At 40.4% G+C, this 21430-nt stretch overlaps 1 long non-coding RNA gene across 1 annotated transcript in view; it reads right to left on the minus strand.

The window, feature by feature from the left end:
• Positions 1 to 4837: 4837 nt before the first annotated feature.
• The window catches only part of LOC138848797 (uncharacterized), a 32211-nt gene continuing 15618 nt past the window's right edge, over positions 4838 to 21430 (minus strand). The window contains exons 2-4 of the long non-coding RNA XR_016230127.1: positions 20662 to 20770; positions 19451 to 19538; positions 4838 to 5024 (exon numbers count right to left, since the gene is read on the minus strand). This is a non-coding gene — a long non-coding RNA (uncharacterized LOC138848797). The remainder of the gene's footprint in view (positions 5025 to 19450; positions 19539 to 20661; positions 20771 to 21430) is intronic.

Here is a 21430-nt window from a genome sequence, read left to right on the forward strand (position 1 = left end):
TAATTGGGCTAACTAATCTCTCTGCTTTAGAAATACACAAGTCACACATAATCTGTCCCCAAAATCAGCATAGTAATTGTATAAATTTACCTTTGTGTTTTGAAGGTGATCTCTTATATTGCTTTGCCCAAGCTAGGAAAGACATCCATTACTACCACCATTTCTCAGAAAGGTGATGAGGACAGTAAGTGATTTAATAGTTGCATGTTAAATGTGGAGTGCTACATTTCCTAGTCTACTCTTTATCATCCCTAGGAATATGTTACTCTAAATTAAATAGGAGTGTTTGGCATTGCACTTAGAAAATTAGGTTCCCACATTAGAGTGCCTGGGTTTGACTCCCAGCTCCCAACTCCAGCTTCCTGTCTCCCTGGGAGACAGCAGGCCAGTTGTCAAGTTCCTGCCACTTACGTGGTAGACCTGGATTGAGTTCCCACTTTTGGCCTCCTGGCTATTGTGGGGATTTCAGGAGTGTAGTGAACCAATGGATGGGAGCATGCTCTCTTTGTGTCACAATTTAAAATTTAAAATAAATAACTCTAAAAAAATGCTTACGTATTCTCCCTTTATTTTCTGGTTAGTTTGTTTATTTTTTTAAAAATCCAGCTCTTCATTTTATTAATTTTTGTGTCAATTTTCTTTCTTCTCTAGTTTTAATTATTTCTTTTTTCTATTAATTAGGGTTTGGTTTGTTCTTATTTTTCTAGGTCTTTGAGGTACACTGTTAGATCATTTATTTGATGCCTTTTCAATTTCTTGATGCAGGTGCTAATTGCTCTAAACTTAAACACTGCTTTTGCTGTATCCCATAGGTTTTCATATGTTGTGTTGTCATTAAATTCATTTCTAGGAAAAAAAAAAAAAGTGTGCACAAAGATTCCATGCATCAACAAAATCAACAAAATGAAAAATTTGAGCTGTCGTATCCCATCCACCTTCACCAGGAAAGGAAGTTGCCCTGCAGAGATGTTGACAGCATGTCAGAAGATGAGAAGGGATCAGCATTGTGGCCTACTGGGTTAAGCTGCCACCTGCAATGTCAGCATCCTATGACCAATGATTCAAATCCCAGCTGCTCCAGTTCCAATCTAACTTTCTGCTAATGCACCTAAAAAAGCAGCACCCATGTGGAAGACTTTGGTCTTCTGAACCCATGTGGGAGACCTGAAAGAAACTCGTGAATCCTGGCTTCAGTCTTGCCCAACCCTGGCCTTTGGGGAGTGAATCTGTGAATGAAAGATCTCTATCTCTCCATCTCTCTTTGCATTTCAAATAAATAAAACAAATATTAAAAAAGGAATTTGACAAGGTCTTCAGATATGTCACTCTGTGCCAAGTAGTGTATGATACCTAAAACAACAGACTGCAAGCACTATAATTAAATATCAATATATGAGTTTGTGTGATTGGATAGCTGAGAGAATGGGCTCTGGAGTCAGACAACCATATTCAAAAACCCAAATTCCCTCTGTAGTTTTCAGCTTTTAATTGAGATCATTACTTAGTTAACCTATGCCTTATTTTCTACATATGTAAGATGGGAATAATTAGAATTTGGGGGAAAATTAAATAAGATATATGTAAAGGAGATAGAACAGTGCTTGGTTCATAATTGACTGCCAGTAGTTGCTACTGTTATCCTGGGAGAAGGAAGTGGGAGGAATCCCAAGACATGTTCAGTTCCATGCATTGAAGGACCATGGTGAATTTCTATGAAGTAGTAACACTGATGCCAGCCAGATATCATGACTAATAGAATCCACAGTACCAACTTCATTAGAACTGCAGGGTTTGAACTTCAGCTCTTCCCATTTTGGTCTATGTCCTCAACAGCTTGTTGTGATGACACAAGAATAGTGAAGTTCAAGGTAGCTGACAGAATGGGTTGTAGAGAAGCATTCTGACTCACAGAAGGAAGGCAAAGTGGCTTGACTCATGTTGGAGAATAAATAGGGTTGTCTTACACACTTGGCAGAGATGACAGTTTCCCACTTAGGCAGTTGCATAGATGCTGGGAAGGCCTTAGAGCCTCTTCCCAAATTCACTGTATACATTGATTGATGTCTCATATTTCCTTGTGAGACTCAATCATTTTATTTAAATGTGTAAGCCTTGTCAAAATGCACATTTTCCTGATAATGTCACATTTTGAGTCATTCTAAGACTTTCATACTTTACTCTAAATAAATATTCAGATAATTTTGATATGATTATATATACATGTGATGTGCAAAGAAACTTGATAATTCCTGGATGTCTTTGGAGAAAAGGTGGTGAGCGCATTGCAGAAACAGGTGCAATGTGGAGACTGAAGGCCAGAAATCACTGCCTACATTTCACTTCTCTTTAGAGAGCTATTTCTGGGTAAATGCAGTGGCATGTTCATGTTTAACAATCAAACTCCCAGAAGAAAAAAAGAAGCTATTGCATATTTCTCTGGTCTATATATACCTACTGCCAACACAAAAGCACTGAAAGTGAAGAGGAGAGGAAAATACACACAATTAACTCTAATGAGTCAGTAATAACCAGGTCCAGCACATCCCTAGGGAAGCTTACATTTAGGTTGAAATAAAATGCTCAAAGTCTCCTACTTCCTTCTCTTTGTAGGCTCAGAGAGGAGAACTGTCCTGTAGTGAGTGCTGGCCAGACCTGACCTACTCTAGCATGTGCTTGCTTAAAAAGAAGACATTGCTGCCATGATGGTTGCCTGGGCCAGGTATCCGAGACTCATCAATAAAGGGAGACACACATTCAGACAAACAGGTGGGCTGGAATTTGGATTCTAGATTACAATACTTCCAGAAATGAATGATTCCTCTGGGCACACCAGGCTTAGAACAAAGCACACACAATGTCTCTGAGATTGCAGTGATGCATACAAATTGAACTTGGTGATTCATAACATGGATTCTGTTCACCTTTGAAGAAAGACATCTGTGAATGAATATTGACCACAACAGTCATACCCTAGATCAGACATTCTCAGCCCTGGTGAATGTTAGAATCATCTAGGAAGCTTTTAAAACACATTGATCTCCAGGGTAAACCTGAGTTCAATCTGGTCAGAGTCTCTGGGGGTGGGAACTAGGCATAGTATTTTTATAATTGTGTTCCATGTGATTCCAATGTGCAGTCAGGGTTCAGAGCAGCTGCTGAGGACACTCACCCTCTGCCTCCTCCCCAGCTGCATTTTTAGCTTCCTATTATGTGCTTTCCAGATTTCCAAAATGGTATACATTCCCAATTTTAAATCCCAGTGAAGGCCTCACAGTATGTTAAGCATTGCTGCTTCAGAGAAATGACAATTCCTGATTCATATTGGCAAGGAGGGGCAGAGAGAGAGATGAGGGAGAACAGAAGAGAATGAACATTGAGATGCAGAGCTGCAGTTCATTTGTGGCAGCCCACACTATGCCATCCTGGGGTTGGACAGCTTTCCTGCCAGCCTCACTGATGCCCATGGGAATGCAACCCCAAGGAACTGAATTTGTGTGTTGCCAGAGCTGCACATTTCTTACATTTGCAGATGGCTTGATTATGCTCTATATTTATGGGAAAGAATAAATTACCAAAACTTCAGCTGAAACAAAGAACTGAGCTCTTCCAAAACAGAATTCAGGTTATTAGAACCTGGCCACACAGTTACAAAGCTCAGTAAATAGGTCCCTTCAGAGCCAATGTTGAGTAGTAGCATGGAACATGGACTCAACCACCTGGGATTTTATTCTGGCTCTGCCAGTTTCCTTTTCCTTAACAGGCTTACTTAATGAATCTGTTTTCTCATGTGTAAAATGTGGGTAATAAAATTCTATAATTCTTAAGATTTATGTGAGAAATAGCGGAGTTAATCTTTCTAAAGTGCTTAAAACAGAGGCTAGCATGCAGGAAAATCTCGATAAGTTTTAGGAACACATTTAATTTACTTGCTATGGTACATATTAGACAACATATATATTGAACTACCACCATTGATGTTGGGATGGAGTGAGGGATGATGTAAGACATGAAAGGGAGAAAATGGCTTCTGCCCTCATATAACTTCCAGTTATTTGGGGGATGTTGTATTTTATCAAATGCTTTCTCTGTATCTACTGAGATAATCATATAGCCTTGATTCCTCAATTTGTTAATGTGATGTACAACAGTTATTGATTTGTGTATGTTCAACCATCCCTACATACCAGAGATAAATCCCAGTTTGTCTGGGTAAGTGATCTTTCTGATGTGTCGATTATCTAGTATTTTGTTGAGAATTTTTGCATCTATGTTCATAAGTGATATTATTTTATCATTCTCTTACCAGCACACATATCAGATGCCGGCACTGCAGGTGGCAGCTTTACCTGCTACACCACGTGCTGGCTCTGATGATTCTTTTTTTATATGTGATATTCATTATAATCCTTTTTCATCTCCAATTTTCAATATGGGTTTTCTTCCTTTTCTTGGGTTAGTTGGGCCAATGGTGCATATTTTTTATTTTTTCCAAAAAGCAGCTCTTCATTTCACTGATCTTTTCTATATTTTTTGGCCTTAATTTTGTTTATTTCTTCTATAATTTTAATTATTTCTTTCCTCCAAGTATGGGTTTGGTGTGTTCTTGTTTTTCTTGGTCCTTGAGATACATCCTTAGATCATTTATTTGATGTCTTTCAAGTTTCTTGGTGTAGCCACTGGTTGCTATAAACTTCCATCTTAACACTGCCTTTGATGTTCAATTCCTGGGTCTACAATCTACTAGCTGTGTGATCTTGGATAGTAACTTAACCTCTTTGAGAGCTCATGTGTCTAGTTTTAAAGAATTTATTTATTTACTTTCAGAGGTAGAGTTATAGACAGTGAGATGAAGAAACAGAGAGAAAGGTCTTCCTTCCATTGGTTTACTCCCCAAATGGCCGCAATGGCCAGAACTGTGCCAATCCAAGCCAGGAGCCAGGTGCTTCTTCCCAGTCTCCCACGTAGGTGCAGGGGCTCAAGGACTTGGACCATCTTCTACTGATTTCCCAGGCCACAGCAGAGAGCTGTATTGGAAGAAGAGCAGCCAGGACTAGAACCAGTGCCCATATGGGACACCAGCACTGCAGGCAGAGGATTAACCTATTGCACCATAGCGCAGACCCCATGAGCTCATGTGTCTTATGTAAAAAGTGAATATGACAATGCCTTCCTCCTAAATTTTGAATTGCAAATATGCATTGTGAAGTTATTATCTTAAAACTACATTAAATGCCACAAAATGGCAATAACAATTATATGCAAGTTTACACAAAGATAATAAAACTCAGAATGATCTCAATTACTTTAGAAAGCAACTGAATTTATTAAATAATACTTTCTAAGAAGTAAATTCATGTGCAAAAGTGTGAGTACAAGATCTGAGATACCTGAGAAATCCCTTGTAGGGAATGGTTTAAGGGAGTGGAAGCCTGACTAGCAGAAGTCAGAGAGGCAGTAGCATTGTCCAGGGCACAGCCAAGTGTGGAGCTGGGGCAGTGACAGCTAAGCTGAGGGAAGGATGTTTGGAAGGAAAGTGAGTGGGACTGAGTGAAGGTGGCTAGGATTCAGGGCCAAGAATTTGGACTTAAGATTCTTGTTTATAATGAGAAGAGAGGGGTATCATGAAAGAAGTTCAGGTTTTAAGAAGTGTGGCCCATGGACAGTGGGAGAAAGTTAAGAATCTGTGCCTTATGGTCTTGTGTTAGGAGACAGCCTCTTGACCTTATGTGGTGAGAAGAGTCTGGCAACAGTAAAAGTCAAGAGCGAAAAGAGCTTGAATAGGCAGGAGGGTGAGGTCTGATGCTGCAGGCAGCTTGGGGAATCAGCACGTCGGTGAAGCTCTCATTTGGACAGAGAGATTGTTGGACCAGAGGTTTCCTGAGTGAAGTGAGGCAGTAACCAAACTTTGTTGAACTGAACAAAATGGCTGATGAGAAAATTTGTCAATTTATTTCTCATTTTGACAAATATTTGTCACTGATGGGAGTGACATAGTCAACAAGAGGGACTCCTTTCCTGAGAGTTTAGGGATCAGTGTTGGGGATACAGATGAGTTGGGGGCAAGGACTATTTGATATGTCACTTACTATGTGAGTGGAGTGGTCTACACTGGGGCTCAAGTACTTGGGCTTAAGTGCTTGGACAATGAAGTGTTGGGTTCCTCACTGCAGCTGAGGGATCTTAGTCAAGATGGCTTACCCTCTTCTTTTTGATCATCTAAAAAATGGAAAAAATAGTAGTATCACCCTCAGAGGGAGGGTGGGAGGCTGCTGCATGTAAAGACGCTTGGCACACATAGGGGTTCATATAGGCAAACCTATATGCATAGATGTGTGCCTGGTACATGGAAGTGTTCACAAAAGCACATGTGCATGCATGGATATGTGCCTAGTACCCAAAGGTGCTAACATACACACACACATACATGTGTGTGCATGCAGACATGTGAATGGTACACAAATGTATTGGCACACAGACATGTACATGCACAGATTTGTGCCTGGTACACAAAGGTGTTCACACAAGCACATGTGCATTCATGGATGTGTGCCTGGTACACAGAAGGTACTCCTGCGTACATGTGAATACACAGACATGTGCCTGGTAAAAATGTGTTTACACATAGAAATTACATGCATCAATGTGTGCCTGGTACACAAAGGTGCTCACACATGCCCATGTGCATCCATGGCTACTTTCATGCTACACAGAAGGTGTTCACTCTCCCATGTGCTCATATGTCCCCAAAGATGGAGGTAGACACAGAATGTGTTGGGTATCCAGGCAACCAACTAAGACAGGAGAGCCCAGAGCTCCAGGTGAAGCTAATTAGGTAAAGTGGCAAGTAAGAGATGTCTGAACTTCTTTGCACATAGAAGGTACCAAATATAAGTTAGCTCTCTTCAGCCTGCAGAAAATGTGTGACCCACAGGGCATGAAGGCCACACTGCATTCTCATAGCATCTACTGGAGCACATAACTGCAAAGGAAGCATTGTTCAGGCCTCTCATGTAGTGGGGTCATTTTTCCTCTGATTTCATCTGTACTATTCAGAAGATTTTGCTTTTCTCAGTCTATCAGCAGGGATCTATCTGAAGTGGAACAGCCAGGACACAAACCAGCACCCATGTGTTATGCCAGTGTTGCAGGTAACAATGTTCTGTGTTATGTCACGATGCTAGCCCACAATGGTAAGCTTTTTGTCTAATTGTTTGATGCACTCTTATTTGATCACAATGAAATTCTTTCATTTCTGCCTGACTTATTAAATTAAAAAATACAAGAAATACTGGTTAATTTGAGTATCATAAAAGCAATGTGATTACTCTGGATGGCAGAGTAGGGAGGGAGCTTGCTGCTTTACTCTAGTAGAAGATAGTTTTAAAAAAGTGGAAGGAGTGCAGTCTCAGGGAAAATTTAAAGAGAAAACAACAGCAAAACAAAAATAAACATCCTGGGTAAACACAGACAATGTTATAGCTGAGAAAGAATTTCTAAGATCAATCCCTTTCATAATAGTTACAAAAATAAACAAATACCTTGGAATAAATTTAACCAAGAATGTCAAAGATCACTATGATGAGAATTACAAAACATTAAAGAAAGAAATAGAAGATACAATAAAAATGGAAAAATCTTCCATGTTCATGAATTGAAAGAATTAGTATCATCAAAATATCCATTCTTCTAAAAGCAATTTACATTCAATGTGATATCAATCAACATAACAGAGACATTCTTCTCAGATCTAGAAAAAAATGAAGCTGAAATTAATATGGAAATACAGGAGACCTCAAATAGCTAAAGCAATATTAGACAATAAAAACAAAGCCAAAGGCATCACAATACCAAATTTCAAGACATAATACAAGGCAGTTATAATCAAAAAAGCCTGGTACTAGTAGAAAAACAGATGGATAGAACAATGGAACAGAATAGAAATGCTAGAAATCAATCCAAGCATCTACAACCAACTTATATTTGACCAAAAAGCTAAAACCAATCCCTGGAGAATGACAGCCTCTTCAACAAATGGTGCTGTGAAAACTGGATTTCCACATGCCAGAGTACGAAGCAGGAGCCCTACCTTAGACAAAATTCCATTCAAAATGTATTAAAGACCTAAATCTATGACCTGATACCACCAAATTATTAGAAAACATTGGGGGAAACCTGCAATATATTGGCACAGGCAAAGAGTTCTTGGAAAAGACCCCAGAGGCACAGGCAATCAAAGCCAAAATTAACAAATAGGATTACATCAAATTGAGAAACTTCTATACTGCAAAAGAAACACTCAGGAAAGTGAAGAGAAAATCAACAGATTGGGAGAAATTATTTGCAAAAAATGCAATTGATAAAGAATTAATAACCAGAATATACAAAGAGATCAAGAAGCTCCATAACAACCAACCAAACAACCCAGTTAAGAAATGGGCAAATGGGGCCAGCACTGTGGTGTAGTGGGTAAAGATACTGCCTGCAGTGTCAGCCTCCCATTTGGACTCCAGTTCAAGTCCTGGCTGCTTGATTTCCAATCCAGTTCTCTGCTATAACCTAGGGAAGCAGTAGAAGTTGGCCCAAGTCCTTGAGCCTCTGCACCCACATCAGAAGACCTGGAGGAAGCCCATGGTTGCTGGCTTCAGATCAGCACAGTTCCAGCTGTTGATGCCAATTGGGTAGTGAACCACTAGATGGAAGACCTCTCTCTCTCTCTTTCTTTCTCTGCCTCTCCTTCTCTATGTAACTCTTTCAAGTAAATACATTTTTTAAAGAATTATTTATTTTATTTGAGAGAGTTACATAGAGAAAGAAGGAGAGGCAGGGAGAGAGAGAAGCCTTCCATCCATTGGTTCACTCCCCAATTGGCTGCAATGGCTGGATTGTGCTGAACTGAAGCCAGGAGCCAGGAGCTTCTTCTGGGTCTCTCACGTGAGTGCAGGGGTCCAAGGACTTGGACCATCTTCTACTGCTTTCCCAGTCTATAGAAGAGAGCTAGATCAGAAGTAGAGCAGCTAGGACTTGAACCAGTGCCCATTTGGGATGCCAGCACTGTAGGCAGCAGCTTTACCTGCTACATCACAGTGCCAAACCTGATAAATAAAGAAATCTTTAAAAAAAGAAATGGGCAAAGAACTTAAACAGACATTTTTCAAAAGAGGAAATCCAAATGGCCACAGACACATGAAAATGTGTTCAGGATCACTGGCATCAGGGAAATGCAAATTAAAACCACAATCAGTTTGACCCCACCCCAGTTAGGGTGGCTTTCATACAGAAATCAACAAAGAACAAATGCTGGTGAGGATGTGGGTAAAAAGATACCCTAATCCACTGCTGATGGGAATATAAACCTACCATATAACCCTTCCATCCCACTCCTGGGAATTTATCAAAGGGAAATGAAATCAGCAAAAAAAAAAAAAAGTTATCTGCACCTCCATGTTTATTGCAGCTCAATTCACAATAGCTAAGACATTGAATCAACCTAAATGCTGGTCAACTAAAGACTGGATAAAGAAATTATAGGTTATATAATTATTATACATATTACTATTATACATATATAATATAATAGTAATATATAATAATATTATATATAAACCTATATATTATATATAAACCTATATAATATATAGGTTATATATTCATGGGTACTCTATGAAATACTACACAGTGGTAAAAAATGAAATCCAGTCATTTGCAACAAAATGAGTCAATCTGGAAAACATCTTAGTGAAATAAGCCAATCTGAAAGGGTCAAATACCATATGTTCTCCCTGATCTGTGATATATAATAGAACACCTAAAAGGAAATATATAGAAGTGAAATTGACACTTTGAGAAGCAATGACTTGAACATCCCTTGTCTTGACTGCTGAGGGACAGTTTTTTTTTTTTCTTTTCTTCATACCATTTGTTGAACTCTTTACTTAACATAGAGTTAATCATATGTGTATAAAGTCAATTGAAAATAGATCTCTCTGGGTCATCCCAGCAGTTAGCCTGAGCCCAGGCACATGTCTCCCCACCCTCACCTTCTGCCAATCAGGTAAACTGCTCCCAGGTGTGGTCCTGGCCCTTTAGGCCCCCCAGAAAAGCTGAGTGGAGAGGCATATTGGTATCAGTATCAGTTCTGTCCTATAGTCAGTGTTCCCCTGAGTTAGTTATGCTCCTTCTCCCTGCTCTTTAAAAAGCGTATGTGGTTGTTAATAAATGGACATGTTCCCCAAAACTTGTCTCTGGTGTTCCTGCTGGAACGGGCACTACCATCAGCCCCAACCTGGGCTGCCATGGCTCTTCAGGCTCCTATGCCAACCTGCTGCTGCCAAATACAGACACAGATGAGAAAAATTTTTCAATTTAACCCTATAGTTACTGTTACTGTCACAAGTTATCCCCGCCTTGTAACTGAATACCAAGAAAATTTCTCTCTTTGAATCCAGCAGAATCGCTGCCTTCAAAATTATTGCTTTGTAACGTGCCAAACTTATTTTGCAATATATATTTTAAAAGGTTTCCAGTGCTATAGAAATGGGTAATCAATGATGAAAACAGCAATAAGTAATCAGTACTAGTTATAGATAAATGCAGTTTTGATTTTGATTAAGTTCAGATAGAGATATAATATAATATAATATAATATACTATCAGCATCATAAGTCATTTAGGTGTAAGTGCTAAATGTAAAATTGGGTAAAGCTAATGAGATGAATGTGTCTATATAGAAAAGCCACTTGGGCTTGCTAACATGTTTTCATAAATTGTCCATATGAAAATAGTTCAACACCACTTGGAAATAACTAGGCTTGAAATTTGATGTGTTACTGTATTTTAAAAAGTGTTGTCTTAATGTGGGGAATCCTAGAGGGTTATTTCAAAATGTATATCTATTCGTCTATTTGACATAGAACTAAAATCTGATCCTCTGTTACAGCAATGAAGACTTTACAATGCATATGTTAGTAAATATTCCAAAATATTGCTAAAAAACTATTTAAAAACCTGCAGCATCTCCTTTTGATAGCTTTGTTTAATCAGTGACTCTGCTCAGTTTTCTAGCCAGCTCCAGTAAGCTATTCTCTCTTCCCTAGTTCTGACTCTGTTAAAACATCCAAGTTATGGGATTTGATTCAATATACAAGCTCTTAAATTTAAGGTTTTATTTACCACTTTTGGAACAACCAAAGAGATGCAGATTTTGTGTTAAGTTAATCTATTATGTTATCTTAATATCTCTGCTAGGTTCTAATTGTTTAAAACAGTTGAATTTTTATTTGGGTTATGATTTGTTTAAAATATACGTTTATTCTGAAACGCATATAATCACCTTGTAACAATGATCAAATTTTATCTATATGATGTCATGATGTAAAGGGATCCTATTTTGACCAGATATTTTGGATTTTGAGCCTTCTTGGCATTATTGGCAGGCATTCAAAAATTCAGTTCCAAAAATTTTGGACTTTGGTATTTCCAGATAGGCCCCTGGAAATATCAAAGGACATGTCTCTCATCTTGTAGAGACACCAAATCATCAGGCTATTTGGGTTGTATTAGAAGTACTATCAAGATATGAAGTGGTGCTAAATTTTAAGTTTTGATAATATAAAATGCTACCAATACAAATGTCTAAAGGTTAAAGTCTAATCATCTTGTGTTACTAGATATGATGGTTATTTTAACGAGAAAGGCCCAAAGGCCTAAAAGGGTTATTTCTCTTACAAAATCCTATAAGTGCTTTTTAAAAAAATATTGTATGGAGTAAGCAAGCACCTCTTGTTGGTTAATAGGTTTGTAATTTTAAACATGGCTACTTAAAATTTTTTATCATCCACAGTTTTATATACCATATCTGCTGCTCATGAAACTAAAACATTGTTGGTTCTATGTTTAAATGTATCATTTTAGGTTTAAAAGGACCTCTTTTTCCATGACCTCTATTGTGTTCAATACTCTGGGACAGTTCTGTAAACAGATAAAGCCAATCATGTTCTACAGGTTCCAACTTCACAAAAGTTTGGCTAATTTAGATTATTAAGAGCAGCAAGTAATTCTAAATGGTTGATGATAATAAAAAACAGCTAAAGATTTTAGGAAACTATTAACAAAACTGCTCCATTTTTCTGTCTTGTATGTTGTGCTATATGTGTGTATATACTGTACACCTACATAGGAAAATTTAGTAAGAGCTCTGTCTTAATTAGCCTATAAATGGAAGATTGCTCATAAATTTAAACTGCTAAAATTAATCAAAGGTACATTTGATTCATGTGACCTAAAGCTCTTTGTAAGATGTTTTAAATCTATTGGTAGAAAGAAACTAAAAACGCTTCATATGTGTGTGCTCAAGTTTGCTGGTTAAGCAAGCTACACTGTGTTAGATATTTAAGAGATATTTCCAAACATATGTATTAAAATTTATAAAAGGCATTGGACATCCTAGTGAATATTTTCATAAGCTGTTATTTAATGGTTGTAACTGCTGTTCCCTCATTTCTCTCTATTCCCTTTAAGATGGGAAACTGACTCTGTGCTGAGGGATTCTCCAAGATGTACAGTCTGATTTTTAGATCTTATGAAAGGAGTGGCTAACATTCTCTACATAATAGCATAGCCAAAATAAGAGCTTAAATTGTAACTTCACAACTAAATTTACTTCACCATGGGATCTCAAATCCCCTTAGGCTAGATAGTGAAAGTGACATCTTAAGTTTTAATATAATTATACAGATTAGATTAAGGTTTTTTTTTTTTTTTTTTTTTTTTTGGACAGGCAGAGTTAGACAGTGAGAGAGAGAGACAGCAAGAAAGGTCTTCCTTCTGTTGGTTCACCCCCCAAATGGCCACTAGCAGGCGCACTGTGCTGATCTGAAGCCAGGAGTCAGGTGCTTCCTCCTGGTCTCCCATGTGTGTGTAGGGCCCAAGCACTTGGGCCATCCTCCACTGCCTTCCCGGGCCATAGCAGAGAGCTGGACTGGAAGAGGAGCAACCGGGACAGAATCTGGCACCCCAGCGGGGACTAGAACCAGGGGTACCAGTGCCACAAGCAGAGGATTAGTCTAGTGAGCTGCAGTGCCAGCCCTAGATTAAGTTTTAAAATGAGCCTATTGGATTGGATTAAGTTTTAAAGTGGTCATATAGATGGGACTAATTGTTAAACTGATCATAGCAACAGAATTAATAGTATTATAGAGGAGTAAATGCTCCAATATGTGAAGCAGTCCATACAGCAGACTCATAGAATGGCAATTGCTCTAAGTAACACTCTGTGACCTCAGAATTAGCCCTAAAGGCATCCTGGTCTTCTGGTCTGGCTAAAAGGCTCACAAGAGCATTTCAGGTGTGGAAAGCCAGGACACTTGTGGGAAAAGTTGTCCCTGCATGGAGAACCTCCCTGGGTAAGACTCCAGTGGAAAGAAATGGTCATCAAAGAAGGACTACTTTTCTCTGTGGGGTGGAGAGAACTTTCACTTTGCTTATGGCCTTGTTTGAATTGACAGCGTCTTTAGATTCAGAAGGCTTTCAGAGCCTAGGCAGCTCATGTCAAGAGCCTTGGGTCGTCACTGATGTCACACATAAGAGTGTTAATGGTTAAATTAACAACATGAGTCACAGTGCACTAATTTCCCATGCTGGACCTTAATACTATGCTTAAGAAACAGAGTGGGAAGTATGGTCCCCACCATGAGCACATTAACTGTGATCCTTTTGCCTTAAAGTTGATCTTTAGTGCAACACAATTATTTAAATTTAAGGCCAGTAATCATATTTAAAAAAACAGTTTTGTTAATGAAAAATAAAGGTAGACTACACATTTTGTAACAATCCTGGCAAAGAAGTGCTCATCGTTCAAGAAAGGACCCACATGACTGTTCCCCAGGTCCAAGGAAATCCTGGGACATTTTTCATTAACCTTATTGTCCTGTTGCAAAGAGAAGAAATACCCCCCTGTTCCCTCAGCAAGGTAGAATGGATGATCTCCCAAATTAAAACCCAGGAGATATAAATAAAAGCAGTTATTTTGGCCTTAGGGTTCTTTAAAGATCAACCCTTTAATCTTATTGCTGATTCTTGATATAATTTATTGTTTCATTTACCACATGTTTAAATTAGACCTGCTGTGAGAAGTCAGATGGGTTAATAGGCAATCAGTGTAGTCTCAGTGGAATTGGGGGTGTAAAATGCTTCCTTTCTCCAAAGAGTTGTCCTTAGCAAGGTCAGAAGTGCCTGCCTGCCCAGTCTTTGGAATCTCACAAATTTACCATGAGAATAGCAGGCAAGTAGTGAGCTGCTGAGCTCACAGTTTATTGTGAAAACAAATTAGGCATCCCACCCTTGTAATTTTTTTTTTTTTGTAGTTTGTTTTGTTTTATCATAAGGTTTGAACCCAGTGCCAGCAATACACTGAGAAGCTGGGGGCACCTCACAGTTAGTTGTACATGGGTGCCCAGCCCCTGTCAAACCAGCAGACTCAAAGTCAGTGGGAAATATGGATTTTTCCCTCTGGTAAAATCCCTGGATCCCACATGTGCACAATACACACTGGCTGCAGCCTTAATCATTTCAAAATCACACTCTTCCCACCAGTTACTGGGCACATACAAGAGTCTCTTCAACTGTTGCTAATATCAGCATGGCACCTTATCTGCCCCCATTGCAGGGAGCTGGCAAGATGGCATCTGTCCTTGCTAGTTTCTGGGCAAGTGCACAAGAGCTGCTATAGCTGCTACATACTTATGTACAAAATGGCACCCACCCTCTTTCAGTTGGTTTCCAGGCACTGTTGTGTGTGTGAGGGAGAGAGGTGGGTAGAAAGAATCATGCCCCATTTTTTTCCTGGGTGAGAATGCACCCTGTTCTCCTCAGGTCTCCGGGCCAGATGCAAAGTGTAGTCTACTAGGCTCTCATTCCAACTATATCACCAGTGTTATACGGTGCTGCAGTCTGATCACACGTCACCCTCCAAAGCTGGTACTTTCTCCAGCTCTTGGCTTCTGGTTCTGGGGTTATGTGGTATGTCTGTACACATTGCTGCACATCTGCACCTTCCATACAGATCCACAATGTCTCTCCTCCTTCCACAGAATCTTCACTGCAATTTTCCCTCCAACTCACTCCTGCAAATGCACTTTCTTCACTTTTTTTTATTATTTTCTTCTAGCCTAGTGTAGTCTGTTCTTTCTCTATTCTGCTACCTTGGAATCCCTGGCAAAATAAATTTAGATTTGAGATGTATACTTATTTAGATGTTTGTCATAACTATCTTTGAAATTAAGTATAAAACTTAAAAAAAATAAAATTTGGGGGCCAGGACTGTTGCACAGTGGGTTAATGCCCTGGCCTGCAGTGCCAGAACCCCATATGGGTGCCAGTTTGAGATCTGGCTGCTCCACTTCCAATCCAGCTCTCTGCTATGGCCTGGGAAAGCAGTAGAAGATGGCCCAAGTCCTTGGATCCCTGCACCCAAGTGGGAGACCCAAAGGAAGCTCCTGGTTCCTGGCTCCTGGCTTCGGATCAGCACAGCACCAGCTGTTGTGGCCAACTGGAGAGTGAACCAGTGAATGGAAGATATCTCTCTCTCTCACACACACACACTCTTTCTCTCTCTCTCTTCTCCCCTCTCTCTGTGTAACTCTGTCTTTCAAATAAATAAATAAAATTTCTGTAAATAAATGTTGGTAAACATTCTTCCAGTATGAGAATAAGTGAAATCATGCTATGTAGTATTGAAGCACAGAATAAAAATATATAATAAAGCTCTTTTTTTAAGAAAAAAAGATGTTGATCAAGATATGCAGCATAATGTTAAAGAATGGAAAAGTCAATTATGACATGAAAATGATATTATGTGCTTCCACAAAATTAAATTTAAAAATTAATTCTCAGGGTTGGTGCTGTGGTGTAGCACGTAAAGTCACTGCCTGCAGTGCCAGCATCCCACATTGGTGCTAGTTCAAGTCCCGGCTGCTCTACTTCCAATCCAGCTCTCTGCTATGGCCTAGGAAAACAAAAAATGGCCCAAGTCCTTGGGCCACTGCACCTGTGTGGGAAGACCTGGAGGAAGCTCCAGGCTCCTGGCATCAATTCACCCCAGCTCCAGCCATTGCAGCCAATTGGGGAGTGAACCAATGCACTGAATCTCTCTCTCTCTCTCTCTCTCTCTCTCTGCTTCTCCTTTTCTCTCTGTATAATACTGACTTTCAAATATATAAATAAATCTTTAAAAAAGAAAATTGAGTAGCACCATGGCTCACTAGGCTAATCCTCCACCTGCGGTGCCGGCACCCCAGATTCTAGTCCCGGTCGGGGTGCCGGATTCTATCCCCATTGCCCCTCTTCCAGTCCAGCTCTCTGCTCTGGCCCGGGAGTGCAGTGAAGGATGGCCCAAGTCCTTGGGCCCTGCACCCGCATGGGAGACCAGGAGAAGCATCTGGCTTTTGGCTTTGAATCAGCAAATTGCACCAGCCACATTGCGCTGGCCGCAGCAGCCATTGGAGGGTGAACCAATGGTAAAGAAAGACCTTTCTCCCTCTCCCTCTCCCTCTCTCTCTCTCACTGTCTAACTCTGCCTGTCAAAAAAAAATTAATTCTCAAAGTTATTAATGTTACTCCAGTGTATATTCAGTATATCAGACAAAAATGATAATGTTGAGAATTTGCTCACTATGGTATTCAAAAATTTTTTCAATGTACTGTATGTATCCAATTAGACCAAACATTCTGCACTTTTTATTTGATAAAGCTGGCAATCCTAATTGCTTGAAATGACAGCACCTGGTGCCACGAAATTTTTAAAAAGTATTTTAGGTGTGAATTTTGTACTGGAGGTCTGGTGGACAGTGCTGCTGATCTGGGCCAGCTCTGGCTAATCTTGCCTGATCTACAACATCCAGTCTGCTATTACAGGATGGCCTCATATTTTTATGTCACTTTGCTCACCATTGAGTGGATGTTTGGCAGAGATGTTAAATCACTGTTTGGTGTTCCTTCATCTGATACATGAATGCCTGGGTTTACATCCTACTTCTGGTTTGTGCTGTTGTACACTCTGGGATGCAGCAAATGATAACTCAAGTGATTGGCTCCTTGCTCCTTTCATGCGAGGCACTCATTGAATTCCTCTATCATGACTTATCTGACTTAGCACTTGTTATTGTGGACATTTGGAGAAATGAACCAGAGGATGGACTATTTCTCTGTATCTGTATGTGCCTTTCAAGAAAATAAAAATTTAAACCAAATAAATTCAAGTTTGTATGATATTTGTGTATTTGAGGCAATTTTATCTTGCTGCTCACTATGAGGCTTGAGAACAAATGAGAAAAATTACTTCAGTTTGGAAATAAGCACATGTATATTAGCATTTTTATTGAATTCTTAACAGTGCCTATGTTTTATGGAACCATTAGTTCAAGTGATAAAAACTTACATACCCGAAATCATGTTAACATATCTAGTCATTAAACTAGAAAGACTCATAGGTTATTGTGCACCCCGTATCTGCTAAAATATAGCTTTTCTTATTTTTCATGATCTTTGAACCATTACTTGTCAATATCATCTACCATAATTTCTGGAATTTAGCCCCTCTTGATGGTTACCTCAGCTAAATCTGAGTTTCCCAGGAATCCTTCTGATTCCTGTCTTTCCTCCTTTACAATATTGAGTTGGGACAGAGAACCCTAATACATTGCCATCTTAATGCCCATAGTTTCCCTCATGAGTATAGAGTTGTCCTTCAAACTGTCCTGGATAGTTTTCAGGAGCCCACAGTCTATCTCAGATAGGAAGTTGCACTGCTCTCCCAGCCAACTAAACTGTTATCTTTGACTTTCTAACTTCCCACAAAACACTTCAGAGCAAGTTTTACAATTATCAAGAACTTACTGAAGATTTTGAGATAAGTAGAAACATAACACAGGCACATCCCTGCATATCCATCAAAGAAAAAAACCAAAGCTGCCTCATAATCCTACATCAAGTTAGAAGACACCTCCATCTTATATTGTAATGATTCCATCGACTACACCAGGAAAACACCAGGCTTTGGAAACCTGCATAATCTGACTGTAGTCTCAGATAGGAAGAACAGTTTCATGTTTGTTTGTGTCTTAAGCACACTTACAAGGCCTACCCTGAAATTCTTATTCTCTGGATCATATTTTTTCAAAGATGGTGGCTCCCCTTGGGCCTTAATAGATTTTAGACTGACCCCCTGAGACTCAGGGACCCACTGGCTCCTTTCTGACCATTGGCCACAATTAAGGAATAGATGCCTTTAACCCTGGGACACAACCTATATAATGGTGCAGAAAAAGGCAAGCTCCATCAGGCACAGAGTGAGACCTCAGAATGGCCCTCCCCTCATGCAGAAGAGGCCTCAGCACTGCATAAACCACAACTACCTCACATCCAGCTCCATCCCTGCCAGTTACCCTGGGTCACTCAATGGGTCAGTCAGCTCTACTCTAATGTTCACCAGGATGAGCACTGTGATGGCAGCCAGAAACAGGGTTCCAACCCTGTGGAGACCCATCTTATCTAAGGCAGGTGTTTCTAAAAATGGTCTCACTACTTGGGTGAGATGCAGACAGACGACTCACTGTAGGACCTCCAACCTGTCTATGACTAGGCAGCAGTTCATATCCTTCTCCTCCCTAGGCCCCACCTGCTTCCCTCCTTTGTAATGCTTCAACCAACAAGAAGACTCAGGTGAATGACCAGAGGCACTTAGAGTCTTGGGGCAGCAGGGCAGCCTGTCTGTCCTGAGGGATCCCAGGGCCCTGTGACCACAGGCATAGAACAAGGTTGGATTCTTCCTCCTTTGTGGAGTATCCAGGTCTGTAACTGCTCATCTTTGGCTATGGTGTCTGTTCACCCTTTTGCCTACTACACCTTCAGGGCCCACATCTGCTAAAAGCTACAGGACAAAAATCTGTACATAAAGCAATACTGGATAACTGAAGGGAACTACTCCTCACAGAGCTCTTGTCCATTTCATCAAAGGAAGATTCAGGTCCACAGACAGGTGTATGACACCTGGAGTCTAGTTTCCAGAAAGGTGACTTCTTTAAAGTATAGGGACAGAGGGAGCATCAGACTTAGGGTCTTTGTCCAACTTCCTTGACACATAGGAAGACTGCTCCTCACACAGATTGGGTTGTGAGTATCCTCCAGCAGCCACATTTTCCATCATAAAGGGCCATCACCATCCCATTATAGGTCATGAAGTCTCTGAGTCTGGTGCACCCACAGCTCTGAGATCACTGTTGACTACAATGGCTCCCCAGGGACTCATGTCCCTCCACAGATCCATATCAAAGGGAAATTTGAACCCATCCCACAGGGTCAGAAACAACTATATTCATATGCAGTATACAGTGGACTCCACTGAGGGTACAGCAAATATCAACTTCCTCATTAGCCAGGAGAAATCAGGGCCACATACCTTGCAGGGACTGTCCCCAACTCAGCAGGAAATGAAGAAAACAGGTTGCAGTCACCTGTGTCCTCCTGTGATGAATGAGCTTCTTAAACTAAAAAAAAAAAAAAACCTCCAAGTCAGTAAGCCTCTAACTGCAGTAGAACACAGAGAGAGGGGTGCTGGGCAACAGTGACATCATGGAACCAGCCCTGTCACAATGGTACACTCCACAGATACTAGGGCCAAAGTCAGCCTCCTCAGCCCACAGAATAACAAAAATCTCCAGGGATGGATCTTGGGGTCTCGGAAACAGGTGAAAAATAAGATCTACGGTAGGTATTCCATGTGACCAGATATACCAGTGCCTTCTATCACTTGTTATACAAGGTCCCAGGTTCCTGCAAGCCTCTACCTCCAACCCATTCTCCTTCCCCCAATGCAATTATATTTTGTAACAACTTTTTAAGCCCTTTTAATTTTGAGTCAAAATTTTTGCAGTGAGTCCCCACACAAACCTACTACATCTTCCTAAGGTTCATATACTCTGCTTCCATTCCTTCAATAAGAACTGAGTAATACAATGGTAAAACCTCCTCCACATAAGAGTCTTCACACCAGCCCTGCTGATCCAATCTGATGCCTTCTGCTCTAATACTGCCCCATCTCTCTCGTGCTGTCAACATTGGGCTCCAGGGAGTCCTCCTGGAATGGTGGAAAGGGGAGAGTATAACTGAGCACAGCATGCCTGCGACCCTGAGCTGTACAATCTATAGGAGAAACAGGGACCTAAATTTTCTTGATGCAGGAGAGGGGTTAAGGGGTGGATCACTCTTACTTTTCCTGACACTCATGCACCCAACACTGAGGCTGATGTTGAGAGTACCTAGGATATCTGCACACTGTGAGGACCCTGACTCAGAGTGGCGGACATCCCTGTCACAAAGAGCAGCCCCATCTCTCCAAATCCTACTCTCCTCCTGTTCTCTTCTGGCCCCTGCAGAGGCAGCAAGAGACTGGTCAGTTTTCTGTAGGTTGGCAAACTCTAGCTCCTGTTGTACTCCAGCTGTTTCTTGCTCTCCCCACCTGGACTGCATTCCCCTGTGTAGTTAATGGCTGTGCCACTGTGCATGTGGATAAAATAAGCCCATGAGTGTCCTGTGGGTGTGTATGTTCTAGCACTCTAGCAGAGCCTTGCTGATTCATGCTCAATGTACAGAACTCATTGTCACTGTCACCTCTTGAATGAGACTTCCATCAGAGTTGCAGCAAGTGCTTCCCAGTTTTCCCAGCATACTCCAGGGGCCATCATGGGGAGGTACGTGGGAGCTGTCAGAGTCTGAAGCCCTATTAGGAAACACATCTGTTACTAGGAGGATCTAGGTAGCATGGTAGGAAGAGAAAAATAAGTCACAAACTTCTACTCATATGTGAAATATAATAAAGCTGATCTCAGAAGTCGGGGTATTTGGATAGTTATCAGAGTCTGAAGAGACTATGGCGAGAGAGGATAGGGAAATGTAAATGGTACAAGTGATAGTAAAATCCTACACCACACATTGGGGATGAAAGTTCTGTTGTTGCATTGCACAGTAGAGTGACAATGCATAATGATAATGCTTATTTTATTTTAAATAAATATTAAATGTTTATTTAGATACTATGCTCCTAAATCTGTATTTATGAAATAAATGAAATTTGTTTACCATAAGAAATTTTAAAACAAATGAAAATTAACAGAAAGAACTTTGGGTATTTTCACCATGAGAAATGATATGTTTGGGGACAATGCTATGGTGTAGCAGGTAAAGCCACTGCCTGCAGTACCAGCATCCTATATGGGTGCTGGTTCAAGACCCAGCTGTCCCACTTCTGATCCAGCTCTCTGCTATTCCTTGGGAAAGCAATAGAAGATGGCCTAAGTCCTTGGACCCTGTATCCACATGGAAGATCCAGAAGAAGCTCCAGGCTTTTGGCTTTGGATTGGCCCAGCTCCAGCCATTATGG

This window comes from Oryctolagus cuniculus, chromosome 2, assembly GCF_051225735.1.
Source record: "Oryctolagus cuniculus isolate XC-2025 breed Fujian yellow rabbit chromosome 2, ASM5122573v1, whole genome shotgun sequence".
NCBI classification, from domain to species: domain Eukaryota; kingdom Metazoa; phylum Chordata; class Mammalia; order Lagomorpha; family Leporidae; genus Oryctolagus; species Oryctolagus cuniculus.